Source organism: Peromyscus eremicus, chromosome 10, assembly GCF_949786415.1.
Source record: "Peromyscus eremicus chromosome 10, PerEre_H2_v1, whole genome shotgun sequence".
Taxonomy (NCBI): domain Eukaryota; kingdom Metazoa; phylum Chordata; class Mammalia; order Rodentia; family Cricetidae; genus Peromyscus; species Peromyscus eremicus.
Window position 1 is genome coordinate 95818939 of NC_081426.1, and position 14003 is coordinate 95832941.

The following is a 14003-nucleotide window of genomic DNA, read 5'->3' on the forward strand; positions in this document are numbered from 1 at the left end:
GCTAGAGGTATGGAAATTTCCCAAGACCAACTTCTTGGAGAGGGTGATTATGCTGATATACAAAGACAGTCTCTATATGATGACCACACCCTGGCTCTATGTCTTGCAGCCACTCTGAATGCTTGGGACAGAGTTGAAGAAGTCGGAAAGAGAACTGAGTCATTTACTAAAGTTATAAAGGGCCCAAAAGAAACCTTCACTGATTTTTTTTTTTTACAATGATTGGCATCAGCTGAGCAGTGGTGGCGCATGCCTTTATGCGTGCCTTTAATCCCAGCACTCAGGAGGCAGAGGCAGGCGGATCTCTGTGAGTTCGGGGCCAGCCTGGGCTACAGAGTGAATTCCAGGAAAGGCTCCAAAGTTACACAGAGAAGCCCTGTCTCAAAAAAGAGAGAAAAGAGAGTGGAAGCTGAAGAGAGTTTTTTTTTTTTTTTTTTTTAGAAGAAAGGGGTAGAGCTTGCGGGACAAGGTAATTGGGGTAAATATATCAAAGTATGAATTATGTAGAAAAAGGTCATAATTAAACCTATATTATGGATAATAATATACTCTAATAAAAATCACTATGAAATTACTATACTGTTAAAATATTTGTGTTACAGTAATTGCAATAGTATATATTGATAGAAATCAGTGGAACAGGAAATTCCAGAAATGAAGCCACACATTTTTAGTCAACTGATTTTCAACAAGACAGTTCAGTGAGGGGGAAATGACCTTTTCAGCATATAACACAAGGATATTTGGTTACTGGATGCAATAAAGATTTAAGCCCTGACTACCTTACACAAAAATAAACTCAAAATGGATCAGAGACATATATGTAAAAGCCGAAACTACAAAGCTTTTAGGGGAAAAGAGAAAAAACTGTCTTGGAAAAGAGTTCTTAAGATCTCTGAAGAGGGGGGCTAGAGAGATGGCTCAGCAGTTAAGAGCACTGACAGCTCTTCCAGAGGACCCAGGTTCAATTCCCAGCAACTACATGGCAGCTAAGAACTGCCTATAACTCCAACATCTGACACCCTCACACAGACATGCATGCAGACAAAACAACGATGCACTTAAAATAAAAAAGTAACTTTTTAAAATTAAAAAAAAAAATCTCTAAGTGGAATCCACAGATATAAGGCCAAGTGAGACCTCACCAAAACGTGAAACTTCTGCACCAGAAAAAAAAAAAAAAGTCACCATTGAGGGATTTGAGGATACAGCTCAGTTAGCAGAGTGCTTGCCTAGAATACACAAAGCCCCGAGTTTGATCCTCGGCATCTTATAAAATGGGCATAGTGGTACATACTTATGGTCCTAGGACTCGGGAAATGGAAGCAGGGGAGTCAGAAGTTCAAGGCCATCCTTTTCTACACAGTGAGTTTGAGACCAGTCTAGGCTACATGAGACCCTCCCTGACAAAATTATGGATGTATCTCAGCAGTAGAGTGCTTGTTAGCATATAAACCAAACAGAATATAGTAGATTGCTCAAGAATAGAAGGAAGAATTAGAACAGAAGGAAGACATTAGTGGACAGAAGCAATGAATCCTAAGTCTGTCTTTAGGAAGCCAAAGCAGGGGCTGAAGACACTGGCTACACTTCCAGAAGACCCAAGTTTGGTTCCCAGCACCTACATGGTAGCTCATAGCCATCTGTAACTCCAGTTCCAGAGGATCTGATGTCTTTTTCTGTATCCACCAAGCATATACACACACACACACACACACACACACACACACACACACACACACACACCCCATATACATAAATCTAAAATAAAAGTAAATGTGGGTAGTTTTGACAGATATAACTAGAAGTACAAATGCTAAGGATGGAAACTGTTGAGGGGCTTGAAGACTTTGTCCTAGTTTTGCAACTTTCTGCAAACAGCAAACGAGTTTAAAAAAAAAAAAATGGCCAGACCCAGACATTGGAGGCCAAGATGAGGGAAATGATCCCTGCCCTCAGAACTTGGATAAATGCCCTGAAGAGGGGCACACTCCCTGCTCCACCTAGTGTAGTCCTAATGTACACCTGTTATCAGCATCATTCTAAAAGCACTCCCCCTTTTACTCCCAAAAGCATTCTGGTTTGGACACTTACCTGTATAGTCACATCACCTAAAAGGCACAGACTAAAAGGCATGACTCTAGTGATAGAGATGGCAAGGGACTTCTGCAAAGGCAAGAGAGGCTAGGTCAAGGGTCATGAGATGGGAGTCAGGACAGGGAGGGGTCAGCCCAGGCACAAGAACTCTCAGAAGTCACCAGGGTTTGTTCTTTTCAAGATACAAGAGTCTGTAGTAGAAGAAAACTACCAACAGCAGTAATCACGACTAAGAAGAGAGGGCCAGTTAGTGCTGGGAGCTGACTGAAAGGAGAAGAATTCTCTGTGAGCAAGGCATTTTCAAGCAGATGGGGAGGATGACTACACGAAATTATAAAACTTGAGAAATTAACTTTTTTGGTTCCCCCCAGACCCACCCTGCCCCCTACATTATCTCCCTAAGGTTTCCTATTTTCCTATAACTTCGCTTCGATCAACCCAGCCTAACTCCCAAAAGAATCATGAGATCCCATTAAACACTAAGTCTGCCACTGCTGAGATCTCAACCTCAACAAGGTTTGAGAAGCCAGCTCTTGATCCCAGGTGGGTAACCCAGTGTCATTCAGCCATGGTGACTTGGAGCCTGTGTTGTCTCCTTTCCATATCTCCAAACCCTGATCTTGTGTGCCATTCTTCATTGTTAAAGCATTGTGGTCTTCAGCAAGCACAGCTTCTAGTTTTCTTGTAATTCAAGATTGCAGAGAACAGGGAGAAATGTTTCAGAAAAACCCCATGCCCTTCAGGGAAAAAGTCTTGAATTCTGGGTAGTTTTGACAGTGATTTTCACTTTCCTTCTAAATGCTTTAGGAACTAGGTGTGCATACTGTTAATATCCAGACAGTGAGTTGTTTTTTGTTTTTAAGAAATCTTGAATATTCCCATTCCTGTGATATTCTCAAATTTAAAAACCCTTCTAGAAGCCAAGAGTAGGGGCACCTGCCTATAATCCCAGGACTCCAGCAAATGAGGCAGGGAAGCATAAGTGTAACACCAGCCTGGCTTATATAAACAGCAAGGCAAGGGCTGGAGCCGGAGCTCAGTAGAGTTCTTTCCTGGGGTGGGAAGGCCCTGGGCTCAATCCCCAGCAACAAGGAAAAGAACCCAAAACACACATGAGACCCTTTCTTAAACAGAACAATGTTCCAGACCTAACCTACTTAGTGGGATCCTGGGGCACGTCATGGCCAGCTGCAGCTGTTGTTCTCATCAGGGACAGGGTCACTTCTCTAAAGATTCACCTATGCCCAAGGAAAGTGACACCATCCTGACTCTTAGCTTTGCCCCTGCTATAAACCCTGGTTTAAAAAAAAGAATGTGGGTGTCTAGAAGCCCACATTGCTACTAGGCCAGCAGTTCTCAACCTGTGGGTCACAACCTCTTTAGGGGACTCATATCAGAAGATATCCTGTATATCAGGTACTTACATTACAATTCATAACAGTAACAAAATTACAGTTATGAAGTGGCAACGAAATAATTTTATGGTTGGGGGTCACCACAATATGAGGAACCGTATTAAAGGGTCACAGTGTCAGGAATGTTGAGAGCCTGAAGGCAGGTATGGGGCAAAGGTAACATCTCTCTAAAACGTCATACACCTAGAGGCCTAAGTTTGAGGTCAGTACTAAAACTGCCATCCAGGCTGGGAAGCAGAGCCCATAGTGGAGGGTCCTGGTCAGTCTCATGTAGCACAGCCTGGGGACACAGACTTATTCCCCAAGCAATATCCTGGTGAAACATGGCATTTCCAGTAAAGCTCTTTTTCCAAATGAAGCTAGCAAAACAGGAACTTATGAAAACCCTCCATGCCTGTCATTCCCCCAGGAAAAATACTTGTTTTGGAAAACTGATTACCAATTGAACTGTGGATGAAAGCACTGACAGGAGACTTCCCATCGATGAGCCAGCCTCATCCTGGGGTCCATGGAGAGAATCCCAATTCAAGGAGTTACTAGTTTTGAGTTTGCTTCCTAGTACCTTTGCAGTCATAACCAAAGAAGAGAATACTACATGATTTCAGAAGTCAGCCAGCCACCTTACAACATCTTCAGGAAATTCTGCACTCCCTTAGGGCTTGCGAAACCCCCCTTATCTTGTAGAGCAAAAGCAAGTTCTCAGTCACCCACCTCTAGTTTGCATAAGTAAAGAAAGTGGAAGCCAGTTATTTTCTGCCTGACCTGAGTCAGCCAACCTCACAAGGCTTGTGCGGGAATAAGATAACAACAAAACGCACTTAACCACAGTGAGAGCTCTTACTACTTAGATCACCAGGTAAAGCTAGTCTAAATAAAAAAAATATCTTAAAATCAGCGCACAAAAGCTAGGGGGAGGTGGCTCATGCCTTTAATCCTAGCACTCGGGAGGCAGAAGTAAGCAGATCTCTGTGAGTTCGAGGCCAGCCTGGTCTACAGTACAGAGTGAGTTCTAGGACAGGCTCCAAAGCTACACAGAGAAAGCCTGTCTCAAAAAAACAAAAAACAAGAAAACGAAACAAAAAAATCGGCACACAAACAACCACACAATTTCATGACATGTAAGATCTTCAGAGCAAACCCTTGCTAATGTTGTCTGCAATACTCTCAATCTTCATTTTTTAAGATGGAAAAGTGGTAGCACCGCCCCCACACACACCCTTAGCTCTTGTCCTCCTCTCACTGCCCTATTAACACAATATCTATATTTAGGTAGAGGGAAAGGAATGCACAGCATTTTATACAAAGCCTTTTACACTGTGGTCACATGGCCATGGTTATCCAGAATTCTACAACCCCTTTCCAGTCAACATCTGGTAACATCCACTTTGTCCAGAGTCTCACTGCTGATGACAGAGTGAAAGCCATTAAGCTCTAGTCTAAATCTTTCACTGGAAAAGAGCAGAAAGCAAAGACCCACAGAGGTTCATCTGACACAAGGTCAGCCAGTTCCATGAAAGCAATTGCTAGATCCCAGTTCTTACACTCCCTGCCTATGGCTTACCCTACTAAGTGGCAGGGGAAAAATAGCAGAGACAACTACAGATCAGGAGGAAATATCTACAAACTATACACCTGACAAATCCAACAAGTTAATACCCAGCACACAGGAGGAACTCTAAAAGCTTGATAGTGATTTCTCTTCTAACTCAATTTAAAAAATAGGCAGTAGTGCTAAGAGACACATAAATGGCCAACAAGCACATAAAAAATTACAATGAGATACTGCTTCACTCCAGAAACAATAGATATTATAAAAGGGGGTAAGGTGCAATGGCAACGTTACTCTGGAAATTATCGTACAGCCATTATGGACAACAACATGGAGATTCCTCAAAAAAATGGAAATAAAAATAGAATGGTCATTTGATCTAAGTCCTATTACAAGATCTATATCGAAAGGAAATGAAATGACTGTCGAGGCACCTGCATTCCCACATTTATTAACTATTCACAAATAAACCAAGAAGTGGCGAAAACCAAAGTGCCCATCAATGGAGGAATGGACAAAGAAAATTAGTATTAGTCATTTAAAGTGAAAGAAAATGATACTGTTCAGTCATTTAAAGAATGAACTCTTAGCTGGGGATATAGCTCCATTGGCAGAATTGCCTGCCTAGCATGTAGGAAACTGTGGGTGTAATCCTCAGCACACACCTGTAATTCCAGCAGTGGGGAGGACCAGAGGTTCAAGGTCACCTGTGACTACATACCAAGTTCCAGGAAAGCCTAAGTTATGTAACACTCTGTCAGAGACACACATAAATGGAGAGGGGGAGGAAGAGGATGAAGAGGAGGACGGAGGGGAGGGGAGGGAAATCAATCTTGTAATTTGTGAGGTGAAATAAGTACAGAAAGGCAAGTGTTGCATGATCTCGTACCCATATGTGACATATTCAAAACTTGATCTCATAGAAGTTGAGAACAGAATAGTGAGTACCAGACTCTAGGGAGCCTGGGGGCAGCAGGGAGGGGCGGGGAGGAGCTGGATCGGGAAGTTTAACAATGAAAAAGGAATAAGTGTAATAACTAAGGATAAGTTGGCTTCTGTATACCTCAAAAGGCTACAAGACAAGACAGCCTGTTTTCACTTATATCATCAAGAAAACTATTTGAAAAGATAGCTATATTTAACCTAATTCAAACATTACGCAACAAAAATCTCATGGTCCTCCATTAGTATGTACAAAAATGTTAGGTTCTCATGTAAAAGTTTAAAAAAAAAAATCAATGAGCCTTGAAAACGAAGCAGCTCAAAACAGGACTCTCTCAATCAAACTCCCCTGGGACCGCGGCAGCCATCCTGTCTGGGTGAGGTAAACTGAGAATGCCTCCCTCTCTCTGCTCTCCTGCACAGGGAGTGTGGCCACAGGGAAGCTGAGTTGTGAGACGGGTCTGGGTTTGAGTCAGAATACACAGAGAGTTAGTTGAAGCCCAGAGACTCTTGATTTTTGTTTGAAAGCTTTCAGAGTTTGGAAAATTAACTCAATTACTAGAACTTCTCAGGGGAAGGCCTTTCACTATTAAACATGACGTCAGCAGTAAGTTTAAGTAACTATCTTTTATCCTGCCAAATGTAGTGATGCACACCTTTAATCCCAGAATTTAGGAGGCAAAGGAGTTCTCTGTGAGTTCCAGACCAGCCAGGGCAACACAGTGAAATCTTGTCTCAAAAGAAAAAAATGGAGGGAGGGAGGAATGGAAGGAGAAAGGACTTATCAAATTGGAGAGTTCCTGGTGGTCATAGTTTGTGGAAGAGATTTTTCTCTTTAAATCACAGGTGACTGTTGAATTTTACCAAAGCCTATTCATACATCTGCAATCTTTTTTTTTTCTCATTTCTGTTAATGTTGAAAACTATTCTTATAGATAGTTCACGTAATCTTGCACCTTAAATAGCCCTACTGGACACAATGTGCTCTCCCTCTTTGTATAAGGCTGTTCATCCACTGTTAGTTTACTAAGAGTTTTTCTCATGTTCATTAAAAGTATCACTGTGTCAATTGTCATAAATGTGATCTGGCCTCAAAACCTGAGTTGGAAAGTATACTATTCAATTCTGTCTTCTAAAAGTTCTGCGTGGATGAAGGGTTGGTATTTTTTTAGTATTTGGTAGAATGAGAGAAACTCTCTGGACCCATTTTTTATAAAAAATGTTATAAGTAGTTCAGTACTGACATACGGATGTGGTGGTATTGTGTTCCCCAAAAATATTGTGCACCCTAATAAACTTATCTGGGGTCAGAGACAGAACAGCCACAATATTAAACATGAGGATAGGCAGTGGTAGCACACGCCTTTAATCCTAGCATTCCAGAGTCAAAAATCCATCTGTTCAAGGATACAGCCAAGCATGGTGACTCACACCTTTAATCCCAGAAAGCGAGCCTTTAATCCCAGGGAGTGGTGGTAGAAAGCAGAAAGGTATATAAGGCGTGAGGACCAGAAACTAGAAGCATTTGGCTGGTTAAGCTTCAGGCTTTCGAGCAGCAGTTCAGCTGAGAGCCATTCGGATATGAGGACACAGAGGCTTCCAGTCTGAGGAAACAAGATCAGCTGAGAAGTTGGCCAGGTGAGGTTAGCTGTGGCTTGTTCTGTCTCTCTGATTTTCCAGCACTCACCCCAATAACTGGCCTCAGGTTTGATTTTATTAATAAGAACTTTTAAGATTCCTGCTACATACGGATATTCAGAAATATTTATTTTCAAACACTGTCGGAAATCTGTATCCATAGCCACCAGACTGACCACCCACCCAAAAGCTGTGGCTAAGTTAGAACAGCTGTCCCTCCTCTTCCTCATTCTTCTTTCTCTCCTACTCTGCTGCCACCTGCCCCCGCCCCTACCCTGCCCCACCACATACAACCACTAAGTGCCAGACTCTAACAGGTCCCACTGAAGTGGGAGGCTTATACTTTAATGCCCTTGTATGACATACAAGTACTTTCTCTGCTATATGGTCCCACTTCCACTGATCGATACAAGAGTGAACACACTCTCACAGTACTATGCCCAGTAGCAGGTACAGTGAATATTTACAATGCATTTACTGAAAAAATGAATAAATAATTGAATGTAATGAGAATCTGGGAGATGGAACTCAAAACTACCCAATATTAAAATAACTTCCCTGGAGGTGTGCCCACACCACCACAGAAACATTGCTTTTAACTTGGTTGTTAAAATGGTGCTAGACATATTTCCCACAGTATCTCATCTAATATTCAAAACAATTCACCCTTCAGAATAAATGTTCTTATCCACGTTTTAATGAAGAAGCAGCTGAACTTCAGACAATTTAAAGTCACACTGCTAACAAGAAGCAGAGCCAGGACTCCCACCCAGGGCTGACTGACCTCATCCTAGAGTGCTTTTGTGTGCAGTCACTGGGGTCTCTCCCCCACATGCTATTTGCAGGGCGATACAGCAACACTTAGATTCACCACACACACACACATACATACGTTAGCAGGAACCTGTTTGCTCCCGTAGCAGACAGTGATAGAACTAGGCTTAGCTGAGCCTTCTGTAAGAGGCTACGCATACAGGGATGTCCCTGGCCTTGGAGTACTGAAGCCATCTTGTGGACCAAGGGGAAACCATGTGTCTGTTCTTTGAAAGCAATGTCCTCACCAAATAATGGGAGAACTGGAACTGGGAGCCTGACAGACATGGGTTGAGTCCTAATGTTTGTGCCCTTGGACTAAGCACTCAGCCTCCCAGGTCTTTAAGATGGAGTCTGGTTTAACGTAATCTTCCTATTTAAGGAACTCACCCCAGAACCAGCACTCAATGGTACTCTGAAACAAGAGCTTACTTTCTGCCAACTTCATATGGCAGCCATTACTGGCCCACTTGTCAGAGGAGTGGTCCAAGCCTGAGGTATTGCTGTGTCATTGGTCCCCACAGATATAAAGGTACCAAGTGTTTTTGTTTTTTTGTTTTGTTTTGTTTTTTTACAATTCTCCCTTCCCTCTGTTCCTTGAAAGTAAAATAAGTCTGTGGTCTTCAAAACTGTTATTTTTTGCTTTGGTGTGGAAATACTGGATCTCACTCCTCTTTTCCTTGCTCCCCTTTCCCAAATTCTTACTTGCCTGTGTCTTTGTACACAAATCACACTGATTGTTATAAAGAAATAGGGAGCTCATAGCCAAACTCGGAGGCAAATCAAATAGGTGGATTCAGCTCTCCATAAGCAAGACAAACTGGTGCAGAGTTGTGACGCACCCACCCATTTATAAGGGCCAGATGCGGAGCATGTCTGAATTGCTTTAAATTGCTACTTCTCCAAGGTATGTCAGTGGCAAGGAGGAGAACAGCCAACATCCATATACATTTATACATTTACCAGGAAATGGCTTTATATTGTATTCCAATCAGGATTTACCACAAGCCAGAAGCACCACACCTAAGGAGTAGGCCAAACCCTGCCCATTGTCAACAGAGAAAAGTCCATCTCAAACACGAAAGATTTTAAATCAAAATGAATGTCAGAAGAGCAGAATTCCTGGCACTGTTGTGTACTAGAGCTGTCTCCTCAATGGAGAGTGGGTGGTGGTTGTGTAGGGCCAGAGCTTGGGGTGCTTTAGGAGGAAGGCAATGAAGGCTTGTGAGGTGCAAGGAGGAGGATGTTTTTATGGCCTACAACTGCTCCACATGTAGTTCTCTGGAAATTAGTGTAGCCTCTGACTAGAAGGGCCCATCCCTAAGTTAGCACACAAGGCAACAGTCTCACCTCACGACATGAGTTGTTCTAGGGCATGGCACAGGTCTTCTCTTGATAAATATGACCCCAGAAATCTGTGTGGATCCTCGTACCCAAGCAGTACATTACGAGTTTTTAGTTACCATTCAGAAACTGTCTCATTAGTTCTCCCTGTAGTCAGCTGTAACTGGACAAAACACCTGTGATCACAGCTTACAAAGAGGCAAGGTTTGCTTCTGCTCACAGGTCGGGAGGTTTCAATGCAAGTCACTCACCCCTGTAGCTCTGGGCCTGTGGTCCACAGATCTGCCACCAAGTTTCCTAGTACTTAAAACAAAAACCTGGAAACAAAAATCTGTCCAAGGGGACATGGGGAAATAAAGTCTAATGTTCTCTCTACTATGCCTATGGCCATCTTACAATTTATAGAAAGTCATAAGACAAAAGCTGGAACATGTGTAAAATCTAACTTGAGAGAGCAGGACGGAGACTTGTTCACTATCTGTGTCGAGGACGTGTGCCACTGCACCAGACTTTTTTTTTTTAAGATTTATTTTAGCTGGGCACTCTGGCAAACCCCTTTAATCACAGCATTTGGGAGGCTAGAGGCAGGCAGATCTCTGGGAGTTCAAGGCCAGCCTTGTCTACATAGTAAGTTCTAGGACAACCAGAGCTAAAACATGAGACCCTCTCTCAAGGTGGGGAAGGGTGGAAATACACAAGATTTATTTTATTTTTAATTATCTGTATGTGTGTGTGTTCAAAGATGAAACAACACCTAGTAAAGTAAAGACCTATGTGCTGAGGACCAGCCTCCCTTGTGATTTGACACTGCTCCAGTATATCCTCTTTGATTTCAAGGTGCTTCCAACTACCAAGCAGTACCTAAGGCTCAGATATCCAAGTACAGACACCCAGACTCATAGCTTGAAGACATCACTGGCAGGTCCTAAAATGGCACAGCAACCAGAGTTGACACAGGCAGAGGAGGACCAGGAGAGGATAAAGATGGGTAACTGTCATGTAAAAGATTTGAATAAGCTGGGTAGAATGCCCCCAAAAGTGGCTGTTGTTGGCCTCCTCCAGAGGTATAGGGGACTAGCATAAATGTATGTCCTCAGTACCCCTTCAGGGCATTTGGAAGGTTCACAGTGTTAGAAGATTTAGGTGCCAGTCTGTCACTTACTGTCTTCATGCCAAGAGGCTGAAGGCCATTTGGTGTGTCTGTTCAGAAACTGCTGAACACAGACCCTTTCTAGGTGTCCTTGAAGGGTCTAAGGGACTCTAGGCAGTGTCCAGACAAGACTTGCCTAATCACCAATGTGCAAAAGACACAAGAGCTCCTAGTGTATGAACTCATGGTACTGTGTTTGAACCTCTGCTCTAGTACTCGCTATGTGACTGAGCAAAGTACTGAACATACTAATCCTCAACTTTCTCATCTGCAAAATGGGCATGGAAATGTGCCAAGTGATAAGTGTGCACACTCTTCACAGATGTTAGCTCCTTCCCTTCATTCATGCCATCAGCTCCTTTTCTACTCTTGGGTCCTTTATTTTGCCCACCATACGTCCTGTCTCCTATTGCTGTGTCCTCTACTGTCAGGAAGCTGCAGAGTCCTGACTTCTTGAAATAGTTTCTCAACACAAGGCACTTGCACTTCAGAGAGGGAGAACCAGTCAGTTGAGCCCTGATCACTCACTCAACCATGAAATGATTATTCCCTGTCAGATCTTATGCTACCTGCAAAGAACTAAAGAAATGAAGGAGTCTCTATGAGGCAACATTCTAGTGAGAGACACCAATACAAGGAGCTCAAAACAGTTTAGGGATGGTTCAGTAGATCTCCAGAATCCACACAAACAAGTTACTGTACTGGTGCACACCTGTGATCCCAGTGCTTGGATGGAAGATACAAGCAGACTCTGGGGCTCACTGGTCAGCCAGCCTAGCCCTAACCAGTGAGCCCCAAGTCTTAGTGAGCCCCTTTCTCAAAAATAAGATGGGCTGGGCGGTGGTAGCGCATGCCTTTAATCCCAGCACTCGGGAGGCAGAGGCAGGTGGACCACTGTGAGTTTGAGGCCAGCCTGGTCTACAGAGTGAGTTTCTCTCCACCTTGGCTGTCGCCATCTTACAGTTTATAGAAAGCCATACGACAAAGACTGTTGATATTGGTGGCTAATTCGAGAAGTATAATTCTGTCTATAAAACATGTTTATTTATACTTTCTGATGTGTATGTGTGTTGTATTCATAACATGTACATGGGTATACTCACCTATAAGGGCATGTGTGGAGGAAGGCTGACATTGGTATGTCTTCCTCAACTGCTCCTCCACCCGTTTTTTTAGACAGGGTCTATCACTAAACTTGGAGCTTACTATTTCAACTGGGCTGGCTAGACAAGCCCCCTGGGGTTTGTCTGTCTCTGCCCCCAGGACTGGGGTTACAGACCTGTGCCACTACACCTGGTTTTTCACATGGGTGCTGGGGTTCTGAACTCGGGTCTTGATGCTTACACAGCAAGCTCTTTGCTAACTGGGCTATCTCCCCAGGATCCCTCACTCTGTAGTGTTTTCTACTACAAATATACATCACTTTTAGAATGGGAAAAAGCCTTAAGAGCTTGGCAATGAGGAAAGGAGAAAATTAGTAGCCTCGAGGAAAATATGGTTGGAGCGTCTACAGGCTGAGGAAGATCTGAGCTTGTTTACAGGGAAAGGGAAAAGGGAGCATTGGAACTATAAGGATGCGGGGGAATCTGAAGGCCCAGGGAAATCGGGTGAGACTGGTGGGAACGGGAACCGGCCATCAACACAAACCACCTGCCATTAGTTCTCTCAATAGCAGGGAGAGTGGGAAAGGTTCCCAGCAGCTGCTCTGGGGAACTAGGAAGTCAATTAGCAATAAGAGAAAGAACAGCAGAGGGACTCCCAGGACGGGCCCAGCAGCCATGGAGGAGCAGGACCTGAGCCTGTTGCCAGCAAATGTATTAGCTGCAGTATGTGGCCTAGCTAGATCCGTCCACTCAGTGTAGGTTAAAGGCGGAGCCTGGAGTCTGGATGCCTGGGATTCAACCTCATTTCTAATTCCAGAAGAACTTGCACACGTTTTATTTATTTACTTTCGCTAACACTTTTTGAGACTACCCTTCCCTAGCTGGGTGTTGTAGGTACATCGTTAAATGTTTTACAGGATCCATAGTGAACCAAATAGGAACATTTACAATAAGGATGGCATCCGACTCCACATCACCCATCTCACCCCAATCCTGCCCTCCAAACCAGTGTGTGTGTGGGGGGGGGGGGGGGGAGATTAAAGCAACAAACCGCAAGCCTATCATTACAGAGCTGACTGTTTAAAATATTATAACATTTAAATATTCACTTAAATTATATATTCAAAGAAGTGTAGGTCTCGGGCACGCCAAACCTAGATTAGCAGCTTTCCTCGCATGAACCTACCATCTACACGGCAGGAGTATCCACATGGGGTTCCTTCCGTTACTCCTGAAAGACTGGCTACCCTACCACAGAATAAAGAAGACTATGTCTGATATATTCCCAACCTAATCTGCCTTCTCCTGGGTCCCAAGCCCTTTTATTATCTTCCTAAAATGTGCCTCAGTCTGCAGGAAAAGCCGGGCATGGTGGAAGCCCTGCCCAGGAAAGTCTCCTCACACGGTAATGCACGCAAACACTCTGGTCTCAGGAGCATCTCTCTGCCCCTCAAACCAAACCCGTCCCAGTCTCTCTGGAAGCCTCCTTACCATTTTCCCTGGCGTCGCCTGTCACCACTTGACCACGCCCACCACCCTGCTTAGCAGAGGTGGGAAGAGAACAAGGGCGGCAGCTACTGAAACACAAAACTGAAAACAAACCAAAGTTCAAACAGGAGCATGACGAAGGAGCAACGGGGGAACGCACCCGCCTCACCTCGAGACCAGCCTGGCGGGAGCGGAGTTCAGGCCACGCGCTGCAGACACGAAGCGAGGGGGCGGGGCCGCGCGGGGGCTCACGGGAAGTGGGCGGGGCCCGCGGCAGCTGCGCAGGCCTCTTTTGATTGAAGGCTGGTGACGGGCTCCGCTTCACGCTCGCCTACGTTGCTGCCATCGACCTAGCAAATATTTACCTTGGGATCCGAGTGACTGAAAATATTTAGCCGAAGCCAGATGCGTCGCGTGTCTGTCCCTGAAATATTAGCCAAAGGAGTGATTTAGCAAAATCAAAT

At 44.1% G+C, this 14003-nt stretch overlaps 1 long non-coding RNA gene across 3 annotated transcripts in view; it reads right to left on the minus strand.

The window, feature by feature from the left end:
- Positions 1–13732, minus strand: part of LOC131920522 (uncharacterized) — a 41567-nt gene extending 27835 nt beyond the window's left edge. For all 3 annotated transcript variants that reach the window (XR_009381671.1, XR_009381672.1, XR_009381670.1), the window contains exon 1: positions 13543–13732. This is a non-coding gene — a long non-coding RNA (uncharacterized LOC131920522). The remainder of the gene's footprint in view (positions 1–13542) is intronic.
- Between the last annotated feature and the right edge of the window lie 271 nt (positions 13733–14003).